Raw genomic sequence first — 17,445 nt, forward strand, 5'->3', positions numbered from 1 at the left:
AAACACTGGAAGTGTTTGGCACTGTCCTAGGGAAAATCACTTGAAGTGCCAAACACTGCCAGTGTTTAACACCTCCACTCAGAGGTCACAAGACCACACCCACCCGCTTACTGAAGTGCCACATGGCATTTGTGTTGCCCGATAGTACCTGGATTTAATTGCCTTTGATGGAAAACAGAAAAGCCTTAAGGGCACACTGAATGCATGCAGCTCCAGAAGGTTAATTTGATGATGCTGTTCCATTGAAGACTAAGCACCACTGATCTCCACTTCACCAAAGTTACCCTACAAGATTGGAGATGGTATATCCATCACCAACTGTGAGCTTTGGAGGGGGCACGGAACACAGCCTGCTACATCAAATTAGTTCCCGACATCGACCACTAAAGTTTGTGAGCTTCCTCATCGGACACACAGATTCTGTTGAATTACATCCCCCGTGCTGGGCCCAATACAGCGACAGAATGTATTGAAAGGTCAGCAGAAAGGAAAGATTTCAGGGCAGTCTTAGCCCGAACAGCCCATACAAACAGATTATGAACAGACTGAAAATTGAATTTTAATTCAACTGGAAACCAAGGTTGAACAGTCCAAGACCAGCCAAAGCAGGCCCTCTTTCAACAAGCCATTGGGGTTTGGGGATAGGTGTATTCTCAGCCTGCAAAGATGGGCTACAGCCACTGGTATGACGTTTGTATAGACCAGAGGGGCTGATGCAAGGCTGAGAGGCAACAAGATGAATTAGAAGCAGTCTGACCCAACCACAAAGTGTAGACACTTCCTATGGGCCTGTAGAATTAGCAAATGAGACCTCTAGGTCCAGGGACTCCCTCTATTAATAAGGTTAATGGCCAACAGAACTTGAGTCAGTGATGTCATTCTGAACAACTTTGAGGACTGGAATCCAACCTTACTTCTATCCTGTTTGAGGACAAGGAACAACTAGGAGTACCAAAAGTAACAAACATATAATCTTTCCACTTTAGACAAGTTACCAATTGTTTCCTTTGCAAGCAGTATCAGCACTTCTTTGGACAGAATAATCATGATCCGCGGACATCTATGTGTAAACGGGGATGGGGTGAATGGGGAGGGGTTGTACAGAAAGGGAAGAGCATAACTGACTTAGCTTATCTGTAGGATCTACTGGTTCAACGTAATACAGCACCTCTGTGGCAGGAAATACTGGCTTGAACTGTTCACTTCAGGGCAAACTAAAGCGGTTCAAACTAGATTCTTGGAAAAGGGGATAAGGAATGCTCCTGCTGCTGTTCACCTCATCCTCCGGCACAACACAAGAACCTGTTCCCACAAAAAAATCTCTGCTGCAAAAGTTGAAGGGGGCTGCCACAGAGTAAGCAAGACCCCTCTAGTATCCTCTGAATTTTGAATGTTGCTGATGGTGTGGGAGAGCACAGCAGAGTAACCCACTAGGCAAGTAGTTACTCGGCTGTTCTAGAAACACTCTAAGGCGGCATCAGCTTTTTTAGAAAAAGTCTGGTCCTATCAAAATGTATAGCCATCAGTGAAGCTTGGATGTCACTGGAGAAGCCTGTGGAGCACATCCAGGCACGTTGTCCTTTAACAATGCTGGTGCCCATTCCCAGAAAAACAAACTAAGTGGTTTCCAACCCAGAGCATACAACATATTTCACACCATCCTATCATCTCCTGTTTGAGCACCATCGTGGTGCATATCTTCAGACAATGCAAGCCTTATCCTAAAGAGCATACATATAATGACCCAGAAGGCAACTGCGTTCAAGGAAAGAAGAGCTAGATGCAGAAGAAAAAGGCCTTTTGCACCCATTGCATCAGTTCTCTCAGAAAAAAGTTTGGACTCAGCTAAACTGCAGAAGCCAGTATTACAAATCTCTCTGTAGTTGGATGTTTTTGTCAAACATTTTATATCGCTCTGTGCTATTCTCAGACATCTGGCTGAGGATCGACTCACTTCTGGGGCCAAGAAAATCCTAGACAGGCACCTAGAATTTGGTCAGTCAACGCTGCATTGAATAGTAAAAAGGGCTCAAAGTTAGCAGACCCAGGTTGTAACATTTGTCAGGAGGGTAATCTCAGTCTTCTCCACAGGGAATGGGAATTCTAAAATGTCTGAAGCCCTCCAAACTACTACTACAAAAGATGCACTTTCTTCTGTTGGGGTACCAAGTGCAATTCTGGGTGACTTACAGAAGATATTCAAGAAACTGATTTTGCGAGCCAAGCATCTTTTTAGAGTAAATCATCATCATCATCATCATTGTCAAAACCATGTTGAAGGTCCTGTACAGCCTCTGAATCCAATCCCCCAAAATGGCCTCTAGCCTCTAAAATTACTGCTGCCTAGGCAGAGGAAACAAAGGAGCATCCTTATCAACTTCAGGATTCACTTTGATAATGGTGTACTTCGATAAAAGGAGAACACAAAGAGAGGGTTGTATGACGAAATATCACTGACAAGGATTTTACCCAAAAAACATCGAGGACACAAATACTGACTTTAAATACTTTGTATGCAAAGTAAAAAATACCAACAACAAAAATACATTAGACCACACTATCATGATAAAATAGATAAGTGTATCAAATTTTACCTATTACACACTATACGGACTTTAAAACATTACTATTAAAAAAATTACATTTTTTAAAATATATTTATAATACATATATATACACATGTATAACTTAAAAAGATAAAATGAGAATTAATACTTTAAAATAATTGCCATTTAAAAAAAGTATTTAAACATAAAAGTCCTAATTGTAATTACAAACACAAGATATTAACCCCTTAGCTGCTGGGCCCTTCACCCCCACCCCCCTGTGCTAAGCCCTTTTCTTTTTAGCTGTTTCAGGTAGTTCGCGCTCAGGCCTTCATAACTTTTTGTCCACATAAGCTATCCATGCCAAATTTGCATCCTTTTTTTTTTCCCCAACATCCTAGGGATTCTAAAGGTACCTAGTGTTTGTGGGTTTCCCTGGAGGAGACCAAGAAATTTGCCAAAATGCAGCTAAAATTTTATTTCGGCTGCAGAATAAAGCATGTGGGTTTTTCCCTGAAACTGGCATCAATAGTCTTTACGGCGCTAAATCGCCAACTTCCCAGCTTTCAGGAAGAGGCAGACTTGAATCAGAAAACCCCCTTTTTCAACACCATTTTTGCATTTTACTGGCACATACCCCATTTTCACTATTTTTTGTGCTTTTAGCCTCCTTCCAGTTAGTCACAGAAATGGGTGTGAAACCAATGCTGGATCCCAGACAGCTTGAGAAATTCTGGAAAAAAAAATAGACAAAATTCTGAAATCAGCAAGGGGTCATTTGAGTAGATCCTACAAGGTATTCCTTGAAATATTGAAAATGAGGTGAAAAAAACCAGCCATTTCTGTCCATGTTTTCTTCTATACATTTTTCCAGCTATGGCAGATATTTGGAAGCAATGTATAGTTACGTCTGCTGCAAAAAAATATAGAGAAAGACAAGGAGCAATAACACGTTCTTCTATTCTGTGTTCCCCCAAGTCTCCCGAAAAAAATGGTACCTCACTTGTGTAGGAAGGCCTAGTGCCCGCGACAGGAAACGCAATATGGACACATCACATTTTTTACATTGAAATCTGACGTGTTTTTTGGAAAGTGCCTAGCTGTGGATTTTGGCCTCAAGCTCAGCCAGCACCTAGGGAAACCTACCAAACCTGTGCATTTTTTAAAACTAGACACCTAGGGGAATACAGGATGGGGAGACTTTTGAGGCTCTTACCAGGTTCTGTCCAGAATCCCTTGCAAACCTCAATTTGGCAAAAAAAAAAAAAAAACACTTTTCCCTCAGATTTCGGTGACAAAGTTCTGGAATCTGAGATGAGCCACAACTTTCCTTCCACCCGGCATTCCCCAAAGTCTCCTGATAAAAATGGTTCCTCACTTGTGTGGGTAGGCCTAGTGCCGGTGTCAGGAATGGATCATGCAATGGTCAATGTTAGTCCTTAGATGAGGGCAACTGTTAACCCTGGGGTGATCCATTACTTCCGCAGGCGCTAGGTACAGGCACTCAAGTGGGGTAGCATTTGTATCAGGAAAGGTGGGGAAACACTGGGTGATAGGAATTTTGTGGATCCCAGCATATTCTTGTAGTTTGTGTGACAGAAATGCAAGAAAAAGAGTTTTTATTCAACATTTCACCTTTGCAGGGTATTCTGGGTAAGAAAAGTTTGGGGAATCCAAACAAGTCACACCTTTGTGGACTCCCCCGGGTGTCTAGTTTCCAGAAATGTCTGGGTTTGGTAGGTTTCCCTATATGGCCGCCGAGCCAAGGACCAAAAACGCAGGTACCTGCCTTACAAAACCAGGTTGTTTTGTGATAGATAATTTTGATGTCTCCACAATACTGAAAAGCAGTCCCCTCCTAAAATAAGTGGTGACTAGCCTGTAGAAGTTGGAGTAGTCTGAAATAGTGTTTTAAGCACTGCTTGACCAACATTTGCTTGTTAGCGAGATAGCGCATCCACACAGTAGTGTTTAGTAAATGTGTGTGGTGTGGACCATGTGGCTGCTTTGCACATGTCTGCCATTAGTATAGTCCCTAAGAATGCCATTGAAGCTCCTTTATTTCTAGTATAATGTGCTTCAGGAGTTATTAATAGTTGCATTTTAGCTATAAGACAGCAAGTTTGAATACACTTTACTATCCATCGGGCCAATCTTTGTTTTGTAATACGATTACCTTTATGTTGAAAATCCACAAAAAGTTGTTTAAATTTTCTAAAATCTTTTAATCTGTCTATATAATACATAAGAGCTCTTTTGAGATCAAGAGTGTGGAGAGCTCTTTCAGCAACTGAATCTGGCCGTGGAAAGAAGACTGGCAATTCCACTGACGGATTGATGTGAAATGGTAGGACCACTTTGGGTAGAAATTTTGGATTTGTCCTAAGTACTATTTTGTGTTTATAAATTTGGAAGAATGGTTCTTCTAAAATGAATGCTTGAATTTCTCTTACTCTCCTTAAGGAAGTAATTGCTACCAGGAAAGCAACTTTCCATGAGAGAAATTGAAGAGCGCAAGAATGCATGGGTTCAAATGGTGGACCCATAAGCCTTGTGAGCACAATGTTAAGATTCCAGGCAGGAGTTGGTGGAGCTCCAGGTGGAATAACTATTTTAAGGCCTTCCATAAAAGCTTTTATGACAGGAATTCTAAACAGAGAGGTATGTTGTCTGTTTTGGAGGTACGCTGATATTGTTGTTAAATGAATTTTAATAGATGAATATACAAGATTTGCTTTTTGTAAGTAAAGAAAATAGCACACAATATTCTGTACCGATGCTTTAAGTGGATCAATGTTATTGGGTTGACAGTAATATACAAAACGTTTCCATTTCGCTGAATAACACTGCCTGGTTGTAGGTTTGCGTGCTTCCTTTAGAATGTCCATACATTCTGATGGAAGCTGTAAATATCCAAATTCTATGACCTCAGGAGCCAAATCACCAGGTTGAGCATACTGGGATTGGGATGCCTTATTTGACCTTTGTTTTGAGTCAACAGGTCTGGTCTGTTTGGGAGCTTGTGATGTGGTACTACAAATAGTTTTAATAGTGTTTTGTACCAGTGTTGACGTGCCACGTGGGAGCTATGAATATCATAGTGAGGGAAGTGTGACGGATCTTGTTGACCAGAAATGGAATTAGTGGGAGAGGGGGAAAAGCGTAAGCAAATATCCCGGACCAATTGATCCATAGAGCATTGACCTTGGAACAAGGGTGTAGGTACCTGATGCGAAGTTTGTGCATTTTGCGTTTTCGCTTGTTGAGAAGTCTATGTTTGGTGTCTCTCACATGTGAAAGTACTGTTGAATTACTTGTGGGTGAATCTCCCATTCGTGTATTTGTTGCTCCATCCTGCTTTAGAGGTCCACTAGTTGGTTGTGTATCCCTGGGATATACTCTGCTAATAGTTGAATGCAATTGTGAATTGCCCACTTCCAAATTGTTTATGCTAGACGGGACAATTGAGAGGACTGTGTCCCCACCTGTTTCTACAGATAGTACATTGTTGTCATGTTGTCTGTCCTTATTAAACACTGTCTTGTGTGTGATCTGTGGCTGGAGTACTTTGAGTGCTAAGAACACTGCCAGCAATTCCAAGTGGTTTATGTGGTAAGTTTGCTGGATTGAGTCCCATTCTCCCTGTATTGTAAGATTGTTGAGATGGGCTCCCCAACCTGTCATTGATGCATCTGTGGGGATTATGGTCTGTGGCACAGGGTCCTGAAATGGCCACCCTTTTGATAAGTTGGTCTTATTCCACCATTGCAGAGAGTTGTAAGTCTAGTGGTCCAACAACACTAGATTGCGAAGTTGCTCCCTGTGCCTGAGACCATTGTTGTGAAAGACACTGTTGCAGTGGTCTCATGTTTAGACATGCATTGGGCACTATTGATATGCAGGATGCCATAATTCCCAACAGTTTCATAATAAACCTTATTGTGTAAGTTTGATTGTATTGTAGCTGAGCTATGAGACTGTGGAACGCTTGAATCCTTTGTGGGTCTGGGTAGGCTATTGCGGAGTGTGTTCAGAATTGCTCCCAGATATGGTTGTATGTGCGCTGGCTGAAGGTGAGACATATGATAATTGATTGTGAACCCTAGATTGTGTATGGTATCAATTGTGTATTGTGTGTGCTGTTGACGGGTTTGAATGGTGCTGGCTTTTATGAGCCAATCGTCCAGATAGGGAAAGACATGTATACACTGTCTTCCGAGGTATACTGCAACCACTGCTAGACATTTGGTAAATACCCTTGGTGCTGTTATTACTCCATAGGGTAGCACTTTGAATTGGTAGTGCTTGCTTGCTATCACAAAACTTAAGTATTTGCGGTATGCTGGATGTATGGGAATATAGAAGTAAGCATCTTTTAGATCTAATGCTGTCATGTAGTCTTGTTTTTGTAACAAAGGGATGACATCCTGAAGAGTGAACATGTGGAAATGCTCTGAGAGAATGTACAGATTCAGAGGTCTGAGATTGAGGATTGGTCTGAGAGTGCCATCCTTTTTTGGTATAAGGAAGTAGAGAGAATATTCTCCTGTTCCTTGTTGAGTGATAAGTACTACCTCTATTGAGTAGAAGTGATTCTAACTCTTGTTTTAGGAGAACAATATGTTCCGGAAGAAGCCTGTGTGAACGAGGGGGAATATTTTGTGGAGTGGAGATGAGTTCTAGGCAATAACCATTGTGGATAATTGACAGTACCCATTGATCGGATTTACTTTTGTGACAATGTTGGTAGAAATGTTGCAGTCTTCCTCCCACAGGAGATGTATGCTGTGTGGGGATACAGAGAAAGTCACTGCTTCAATGAGGTGGAGGCACCTCTTGTGGCAGTGGAGTTGCCCCTAGTTCTGAAGTTGTGTCCTCTATAGGATCCTCTGAAAGATCCCCTAGAATACTGTTGTCCCTGTTTTTGTTGGGACGTAGAGGCCTCTGATGTTTGGGGTTTAAAACCTCTTCTGAATTGGGGCTTTCGAAAAGTACCCCGAAAAGGTGTTGTGTAAAGGGTAGCCATGGCCTTTACTGTATTTGAGTCCTTTTTTTTCATTTTTTCAATAATAGTATCCACCTTTGGTCCAAACATCTGCTGTTTGTTAAACAACATATTAAGGACCGCTTGTTGTATCTCAGGTTTGAATCCTGAGGACCGCAACCAAGCATGCCTTCTGATCATGAAACTAGTATTTTTACCCCTAGCTGCTGTGTCTGCTGCATCGAGGGAGGATCTAATTTGATTGATGGCAATAGCTTGTCTTTCTGCCACTACCCGCTTTGCCCTTTTTTGGTGTTCTGTAGGGAGATACTGGAGGAACTCCTGCATCTCGTCCTAATGGGCCCTGTCATACCTGGCTAAAAGAGTTTGGGAGTTGGCAATCTTCCACTGATTCACGGCTTGAGCTGCCACTCTTGCCTGCTGAATCGAATTTGCGGCTTTCTTTATCAGGGGGAGGAACATCCCCTGAGGACTGGCTGTTGGCCCTCTTTCTAGCTGCACGGACATCAATGGAATCAGGTGGTAGTTGTGTTATGAAGAGTGGATCTGATGGTGCGGCTTTATATTTTTTGTCCACCCTCGATGTGAGTACTCTAGCCTTTGCTGGTTCTTTAAAAATAACTTTAGCATGCCTGGTAGCATTGGCAAACATTGGTATTGTTTATGTGTAGAGGATAGGGTGCTGAACAGAAAGTCATACTCTATGGGTTTAGAGTGTAGCTACACATTATGGTATGTGGCTGCTCTAGCAATCACCTGATTATAGGCTGTGGTGTCTTCTGGTGGAGATGGCCTAGTGGGATATAGATCAGGGTCATTAGATGGGATAGGGTCGGAATCATATACATCCCAAGGGTCTACACTAAGTATTGTCACCCATATAATCCCCATGTGAAGAGGCAGGAGATTTCATAGAATACTGAGTAGATGAAGTGGTGGAGTTTGAGGTGGTGGAGAAGTGGGAAGCACAGGAGAGTATGGTGGAGAAGACTGTTGCACTGTCTTTGGTTTCTCCTGGTGCTTAAATATTTTCACAGGTATAGGCCCAGGATCCAAAATTTCCTGGAAAGACACCTTCCTCTTTGTTATTGAAGGAGGAGAGGCAATAATCTTCCCAGTGTCTTTTTGGATCTGTATTTTCCGTTGTTTATGGTCCATCACTTCAAGAATGGGCCCAATGTCTGCTAATTCCTCTGTAGATGGAATATATCTGCTTCCTATAGTTGTGTGCTACAAAAGCTTGGTGACTGACTGCTTTAATCAGGGCGAAAATGTGGATTCTGAAGCAGATGTATGTTTTTTCCGGCTCTGAAGAGGAACTTGGCTGCTTCGGCTCAGAGGTGGTATGTAAACGTTTTGGTTCTGAAGTGGAAGCCTCCACCTTGCGACTCGATCCCGAAACAGGCGTGGCAGCCTGCTCGGTCGAACGCATTTTGGTCTTTTTCGACGCCGAACGTCGAGATGCAACTTTCGGGGCCAACTATGGCCGGTAAGCAGCAGTGAACCCAAGATCATTTGTGTTGACTTATTGTGATGTTTTTGGAGATCGGAAGTGGCTGGCGTACTCACATACTGCGCCGCAAGAATAACTTGGCTGTCCCCATCTGAGTCATGGTCGGAGTCTGCGATGGAGTCTTTTTGAAGCCGAAGGATTGGCCCGCCTCACAGGTTTCTTCTTTCTGGTCCAGAGAGAGGCAGAGGTTACACACCGAGTGCTGGTCGGTGTAGGAGAACTTAACCTGGCACCGAGGGCAGAATCGAAACTGAGTCCGATAAATGAGCCTGTGATGCAGTAGGCCTGAGAAAGCCTAAGAAGGGCGCAGCACCCAAAATGGGCATTTAATCGATCCAGACGCTACAATTGGATCAAGCGTGGTATGGAAAACACGTTCAAAAACGATAGCAACATTTAATAGAAAGATAGAGACGTTCAGATAGTACTGAACTGAGATCGACCGGAGCGAGAGGGAACTCGCCCGAACCCGACGGCGGAAATAAAACAATCTAACAAAGGACTCAATGCCCATGCGCACTATCACCGAGAGGAGGAGTCACTCGATCTTGTGACTTGAAAAAGCTTCTTCGAAGAAAAACAACTTGTAACACTCCGAGCCCAACACTAGATGGCGAACTTATGCAAAGCATGTGTATCTGCAGCTACACATGCCATCGAATATTATATTATATTATATATATATATATATATATATATATATATATATATGGAAAATGTCACTTACCCAGTGTACATCTGTTCGTGGCATTAGTCGCTGCAGATTCACATGCTGTGCACAGTCCGCCGTCTGGTGTTGGGCTCGGAGTGTTACAAGTTGTTTTTCTTCGAAGAAGTCTTTTCGAGTCACGAGACCGAGGGACTCCTCCCATTTCGACTCCATTGCGCATGGGCGTTGACTCCATCTTAGATTGTTTTCCCCGCAGAGGGTGAGGTAGGAGTTGTGTATACTAGTAATAGTGCCCATGCAATGGAATGAATACGTATGTACATAATAAAGGTTAAAGTAATATATTTACAAATTTACAAATGTTCAAGATCAACTTCTAAACGGCTAGAGGCTCCCGGGGAGGCGGGTGGGCGCATGTGAATCTGCAGCGACTAATGCCACGAACAGATGTACACTGGGTAAGTGACATTTTCCGTTCAATGGAATGTGTAGCTGCAGATACACATGCTGTGCACCGACTAGTAAGCAGTTATTTCCCCAAAAGCGGTGGTTCAGCCTGTAGGAGTTGAAGTAGTTTGAAATAATGTTCGTAGTACAGCTTGACCTACTGTGGCTTGTTGTGCAGTTAACACATCTACACAGTAGTGTTTGGTAAATGTATGAGGCGTAGACTATGTTGCTGCCTTACATATTTCAGTCATTGAAATATTTCCTAGAAAGGCCATGGTAGCACCTTTCTTTCTGGTTGAGTGTGCCTTTGGTGTAATAGGCAGCTCTCTCTTTGCTTTAAGATAGCAGGTTTGAATACACTTAACTATCCATCTAGCAATGCCTTGTTTTGAAATTGGATTTCCTGTATGAGGTTTTTGGAAAGCAATAAATAATTGTTTTTGTTTTTTCGAATTAGTTTTGTTCTGTCAATGTAGTACATTAGCGCTTTTTTGATGTCTAATGTATGTAGTGCTCTTTCAGCTACAGAATCTGGTTGTGGGAAGAACACTGGTAATTCTACTGTTTGATTTAAGTGGAACGGTGAGATAACCTTTGGTAAAAATTTAGGATTTGTTCTTAGAACTACTTTATTTTTATGTATCTGAATAAATGGTTCTTGTATGGTAAATGCTTGAATCTCGCTCACTCTTCTTAGAGATGTGATGGCAATCAAAAATGCAACTTTCCACCTTTAAGTATTGCATTTCACAAGAATGCATGGGCTCGAAAGGTGGACCCATGAGTCTTGTTAAGACAATGTTGAGGTTCCATGAAGGAACAGGTGGTGTTCTTGGTGGTATGATTCTCTTTAAGCCTTCCATAAACGCTTTAATGACTGGTATTCTAAATAGTGAAGTTGAATGAGTAATTTGTAGGTAAGCTGATATTGCGGTGAGATGTATTTTTATGGAAGAGAAAGCTAGATTTGATTTTTGCAAATGTAGTAAATATCCAACTATATCTTTTGGAGATGCGGTTAATGGCTGAATTTGATTATTCTGGCAGTAATACACAAATCTTTTCCACTTGTTTGCGTAGCAGTGTCTAGTAGTAGGTTTCCTAGCTTGTTTTATGACCTCCATACATTCTTGTGTGAGGTGCAAGTGTCCGAATTCTAGGATTTCAGGAGCCAAATTGCTAGAATCAAAGATGCTGGATTTGGATGTCTGATCTGTTGTTTGTGTTGTGTTAACAGATCTGTTTGTTGGGTAGTTTGACATGAGGTACTACTGACAGGTCTAGTAGTGTCGTGTACCAAGGTTGCCTTGCCCATGTTGGTGCTATTAGTATGAGTTTGAGTTTGTTTTGACTCAACCTGTTTACTACATATGGAAGGAGAGGGAGAGGGGGAAAAGCGTATGCAAAGATCCCTGACCAGTTCATCCATAGAGCATTGCCTTGGGATTGATCTTGTGGGTACCTGGATGCGAAGTTTTGGCATTTTGAGTTTTCCTTTGTTGCAAATAGATCTAGTTGAGGTGTTCCCCAAATTTGAAAGTAATTGTTTAGTATTTGGGGGTGAATTTCCCATTCGTGGGTTTGTTGGTGATCTCGAGAGAGAGATTGTCTGCCAACTGGTTCTGAATCCCTGGAATAAATTGTGCTATTAGGCGAATGTGGTTGTGAATCACCCAAGGCCATATTTTCTGTGTTAGGAGGCACAACTGTGTCGAGTGTGTCCCTCCTTGTTTGTTTAGATAATACATTGTTGTCATGTTGTCTGTTTTGACAAGAATGTATTTTTGGGTTATTATGGGTGAAATGCTTTCAGCGCTAGAAATACTGCTAACATTTCCAAGTGATTTATGTGAAACTGTCTCTGATGTATGTCCCATTGTCCTTGGATGCTGTGTTAATTGAGGTGTGCTCCCCACCCTGTCATGGAAGCATCTGTTGTTATGACGTATTGTGGCACTGGGTCTTGGAAAGGCTGCCCTCGGTTTAAATTTGTACTGTTCCACCATAGAAGCGAGATGTATGTTTGGCGGTCTATCAACACCAGATCCAGAAGTTGACCCTGTGCTTGTGACCATTGTGATGCTAGGCACTGTTGTAAGGGCCGCATGTGCAATCTTGCGTTTGGGACAATGGCTATGCATGAAGACATCATGCCTTGTAGTTTCATTACCATTCTGACTTGTATCTTTTGTGTTGGATACATGGCCTGTATTACTTTGTGAAATGTTTGAACCCTTTGTGAACTTGGAGTGGCAATCCCTTTTGTTGTGTTGATTGTCGCTCCTAAGTATTGCTGCGTTTGACACGACAAAAGGTGTGACTTCACGTAGTTGATGGAGAAACCTAGCCTGTGAAGGGTTTGTATGACATATTTTGTGTGCTGTGAACACTGTTTTAGCGTGTTGGTTTTGATTAACCAGTCGTCTAAGTACGGGAACACATGTATTTGCTGCCTTCTGATATGTGCAGCTACTACTGCCAGGCATTTTGTAAAAACTCTTGGCGCAGTTGTTATTCCGAATGGCAACACTTTGAATTGGTAATGTATTCCTTGGAATACGCACCTTAGGTATTTCCTGTGTGAAGGATGTATTGGTATATGGAAATACGCATCTTTTAGATCTAATGTTGTCATGTAGTCTTGCTGTTTGAGCAGTGGTATTACGTCTTGTAACGTGACCATGTGAAAGTGGTCTGATTTTATGTAGGTATTTAGTGTTCTGAGATCTAGTATTGGTCTCAGAGTTTTGTCCTTTTTGGGTATTAGAAAGTACAGTGAGTAAACTCCTGTGTTTTTTTGTTGAATTGGTACTAATTCTATTGCGTCCTTTTGTAGCAATGCTTGAACTTCTAGTCCTAGAAGATCTATATGTTGTTTTGACATATTGTGTGTTTTCGGTGGGACGTTTGGAGGGAATTGGCGAAATTCTATGCAATAACCATGCTGGATAATTGCTAAGACCCAAGTGTCTGTTGTTATTTCCTCCCAAAGTTTGTAAAATTGGCTTAGTCTTCCCCCCACAGGTGTTATGTGATGGGGGTGTGTGACTTGTGAGTCACTGCTTATTTTGAGGGGTTTTGGGGCCTTGGAATTTTCCTCGATTTTTGGGGAATTGGCCCCCTCTAAATTGTCCCTGAAAACCTCCCCTTTGATATTGACCCTGGTAGGTAGGCCTTGTTTGCGAGGTTGTGGTTTCTGTGGGTTGACCTCGAAACCCTCCCCTAAAAGGTGTTTTCCGAAATGTGCCTCTGCTCTGCGGGGAGTAGAGTGCGCCCATGGCTTTGGCTGTATCGGTGTCCTTCTTGAGTTTTTCGATGGCAGTGTCTACCTCCGGCCCAAACAATTGCTGTTCATTAAACGGCATATTGAGCACAGCCTGCTGGATTTCCGGTTTGAACCCAGAAGTGCGCAGCCATGCGTGCCTTCGTTTTGTGACTGCAGTGTTTATTGTCCTTGCAGCTGTATCTGCTGCATCCATGGAAGACCGTATCTGATTATTTGAGATACTTTGTCCCTCTTCCACCACCTGTTGCGCTCTTTTTTGGAACTCCTTGCCAAAAAATCTTGCCAAAAGTGCTTGTGAATTGTCAATACGCCACTGATTTGCTGCTTGTGCTGCAACCCTTTTTCCCGCAGCATCAAATTTGCGGCTCTCCTTGTCTGGAGGTGGTGCGTCGCCTGAGGTATGAGAGTTGGCTCTCTTACGAGCTGCCCCCACAACTACTGAGTCTAGTGTTAGTTGTGTTGTAATATATATTGGATCTGTGGGCAGTGGCTTATATTTTTTCTCCACCCTTGGAGTTATGGCTCTGCCTTTAACTGGATCCTGAAAAATTTGTTTTGAATGTCTTAGCATTCCTGGGAGCATGGGAAGGCATTGATACTGGCTATGGGTGGAGGATAGGGTGTTAAAGAGAAAGTCATCCTCAATTGGTTCCGAATGTAAGGTGACATTGTGAAACTCGGCTGCCCTTGCGACCACCTGTGTATAGGATGTACTGTCCTCAGGTGGTGACGGTTTTGTAGGATAAGAGTCTGGGCTATTGTCAGACACTGGAGCATCGTAGAGGTCCCATGCATCAGGATCATCCTGACTCATTGTGGTATGAGCTGGTGAGTGCATCAGTGGTGGAGTTGTTGATGGTGATGCATGTATTGATGGTGGTGGAGACGGTGGTGGGGTTGTTTTCTTTGCCACCTTTGATTGTGGTTGCTTGTCCTTTTGTTGAAAGGCAAGTTTCCTTTTTATTTTGATTGGGGGAAGAGTGGTTATCTTCCGTGTGTCCTCATGAATATGAAGCCTTCTTTGTGTGTAGTCAGGCTCTACAGATTGAAGCTCCTCTCCAAATCTATGTAATTGGGAGGTTAATCCTTGTTCCTCTGTATAGGAACTAGTTTTCGGCTCCGAGGCTGGCTGTTTCGGAACCGAAACCTTTTCGGAAGTCTTTTTAGGCTCCGAAGAAACCTTCTTTGTTTTCGGCGTGGTGTCTCGGTGCCGAAATTCTTCGGTGCCACTGTCTCTGTGGCAAAGTTTCTCGGAGCCGCTGTCTCGGCTCCGAGGTTGCTGTGTGGCGGTATCTCGACCGGAGTCAGATGACTTCGACACCAGCATGCCCTTTTTCGGTGCCTTGGATGGGTCACCTATTTTTCGGGTTAAGCCATGGCCTGTTGGTGGTGGCGTCCCCTGGGCTTTTGTAAACTTCTCGTGAGTCTTGATTTTCGACGTCTTACTCACGGTTTTGGTTGTTTCTTCGGCGTCAAGTTCTTCTGAATCCGACTCGCGGACAGAGAAAGCTTCTTCTTCCTCCTCGAAACGATCTTGACCTGTCGGCGTGGACGCCATTTGTAGTCTCCTGGCTCTTTGGTCTCTCAGCGTCTTCCTCGACCGAAACGCTCGACAGGCTTCACAAGTATCCTCCTTGTGCTCGGGGGACAAGCACAAGTTACAGACCAGATGGTGATCCGTACACGGATACTTGTGATGACATTTTGGGCAGAAGCGGAATGGGGTCCGTTCCATGAGCCTTGAAGTCGCACGTGGCCGGGCCGACCAGGCCCCGACAGGGGATCGAAAAAACCCCGAAGGGCCACCGGAGCTCTTCAAAATTCGGTGTTGATTTGTTCTAACTAACCCGATACCGAACACAAACAATACCGACGTTTTTTTCCGAGATTCTAACTAACTTTCCAACCCGAAACACGGAGCGAAAAGGAACACGTCCAAACCCGATGGCAGAAAAAAAACAATCTAAGATGGAGTCGACGCCCATGCGCAATGGAATCGAAGTGGGAGGAGTCCCTCGGTCTCGTGACTCGAAAAGACTTCTTCAAAGAAAAACAACTTGTAACACTCCGAGCCCAACACCAGACGGCGGACTGTGCACAGCATGTGTATCTGCAGCTACACATGCCATCGAACATATATATATATATATATATATATATATATATATATATGTATGTATCAAAAATTTCCCACCAGATTCCTCTACAAACCCATAAACCTGCCTAAAAAAAATATAAAATTACAAAAAACATGAAAATATAGTTCCAAGTAAAGAAAACACACTAACAATAAACATACTTAACCTTGTAATAATGACTTGCAACATAAAAACTAATATAACTCAACTTGACACTTTAGAGAGGATATTATGTACAACTTTATAATAAAATAAAAAAAATAAAAAATAACTTTTAAAAAACCTTAACGTCTATATGCTGCCCCACAATAATATAACATTGCAATACGTTTCAGACAATATCAGTAGCTTACATTAATTTTGAAATCATATATTGGGGAAATACTCTTAGAAAGGAAGGGTCAAGGTCCGAGGCTGGACCCAACAACAAATCCAGAACTGTCATCACCAAAAAAGTGGGCTCAAATAAGGAAAAACTGGCAGGGCCTGCAGTAAGAGAGTTGTGGCAATGTCAGGCACTGACAGCAGAAAGCACAGACTTCATCGGTCTGTTGGTGGGAGGAAAGGGGCTGCTTGTGGACGTCTGACTGGAAGCCCCGGACGTGTCCTCCAGGTATCCGATGTTTTCAGAACCATTTTGAAGATCTCCAGCGTGGCCTCCATAAAAGCTTCAGTTTGTTGTGTAGAGAAATCCTAGGCCAGTGAGCCAAATACCAGTGCACAAAAGCTATTAAAAGAGTATGGATCCAGTCTGGTGAAAAACCTAGTGGTTTTGCTAATGCTCATAATTTTTTCTATTGTCTTTTGTTAAAAAAAAGAAATTAATTAAAAAAAGAAGAAAAGGAATCACGTTCACAATGCACGTGGTCCACACCTTTCAAATTGAAAACTGGTCTGCGAAACAAATGTAGAAAACTCTTGCCCAAAGACAGGCAAGGGGGCCCGTACGAAAAGTGTTTCTTTCGGGCTATCGGTGTCCAGCCAGTTCAAAGTCTCCCTCTCTCAGCTGTCCCAAATAGGCTGAGAGCAGTGGTAGGGGGATGCCTTGCTCTTCTATATGCATCCAGTGGTAGGCCCTGAACATGGACATTATTTGTATAACAAGGGCCTGACCTTGGAAAAAAGCCAGAGCTCCACCGAAAACATCTAGTCTTCGCAAAGTCCCTGAAAACAGAAGTGGTGTTATGGGGTAAGGTGCTAAGCCCTGCAGCAGGAGCAGGAGACCAGGTGAGCATCAGCGGCTGAGCGGTAGTCTGGCACCCCTGCCACATAGAGAGCTCACCGATTTGTGTTCCTTAGGACCATCTGGGATGCAAAGCTTGGGACTTTGTGAAAATTCTAGGCTGCTCCCGTTAAGAATGTTTGCTGGTGCTGGGCTCTAAAGAAGGGCTGGCTTAGCCTGTGTGGAGGTGCATAAGAAGCAAGCGCAAGGTGCATGCAAGGCAGGGGTTGTGCTTGGCTATCCCTAGCAAGTTTCTATGACGTGCCAGCGTTGACTGCATTATAGTGTTTTTTTTCATTACTTTAAGCAATGTTGCTTAGCAGCAAAAAACAAAAATGGACAGCGGGGGAGGGTGAAGCAACACGAAGGAGCCCTGGTGAGTGCTGGGCAGGCAGTGGGAGGTGGTGGGGATGGGGGGAGGGGGGGGGGGGGGGAGGGGTCGTACAGTGCCCTGGACTATTATAGAATGCATGGCAAAAAGTTAAGGGAAAAAAAAATAGTTGGAGCAGCGTGAAGCCAGTGGAAGAACATTGTCCACAAACAGGAAGCTGATATAGGTCCATGCTCCATGCCATGGACAGAAGTCCCAGGAAGAATGCAGGAGGAGGCGAGTAG

General features: G+C 43.2%; 1 protein-coding gene across 4 annotated transcripts in view; it reads right to left on the reverse strand.

The window, feature by feature from the left end:
• The window catches only part of SLC44A2 (solute carrier family 44 member 2 (CTL2 blood group)), a 314,434-nt gene that overhangs the window by 65,990 nt on the left and 230,999 nt on the right, over positions 1-17,445 (reverse strand). The window lies entirely within an intron of this gene.

The sequence above is a fragment of the Pleurodeles waltl genome, chromosome 4_2 (assembly GCF_031143425.1).
Source record: "Pleurodeles waltl isolate 20211129_DDA chromosome 4_2, aPleWal1.hap1.20221129, whole genome shotgun sequence".
In the NCBI taxonomy this organism is placed as follows: domain Eukaryota; kingdom Metazoa; phylum Chordata; class Amphibia; order Caudata; family Salamandridae; genus Pleurodeles; species Pleurodeles waltl.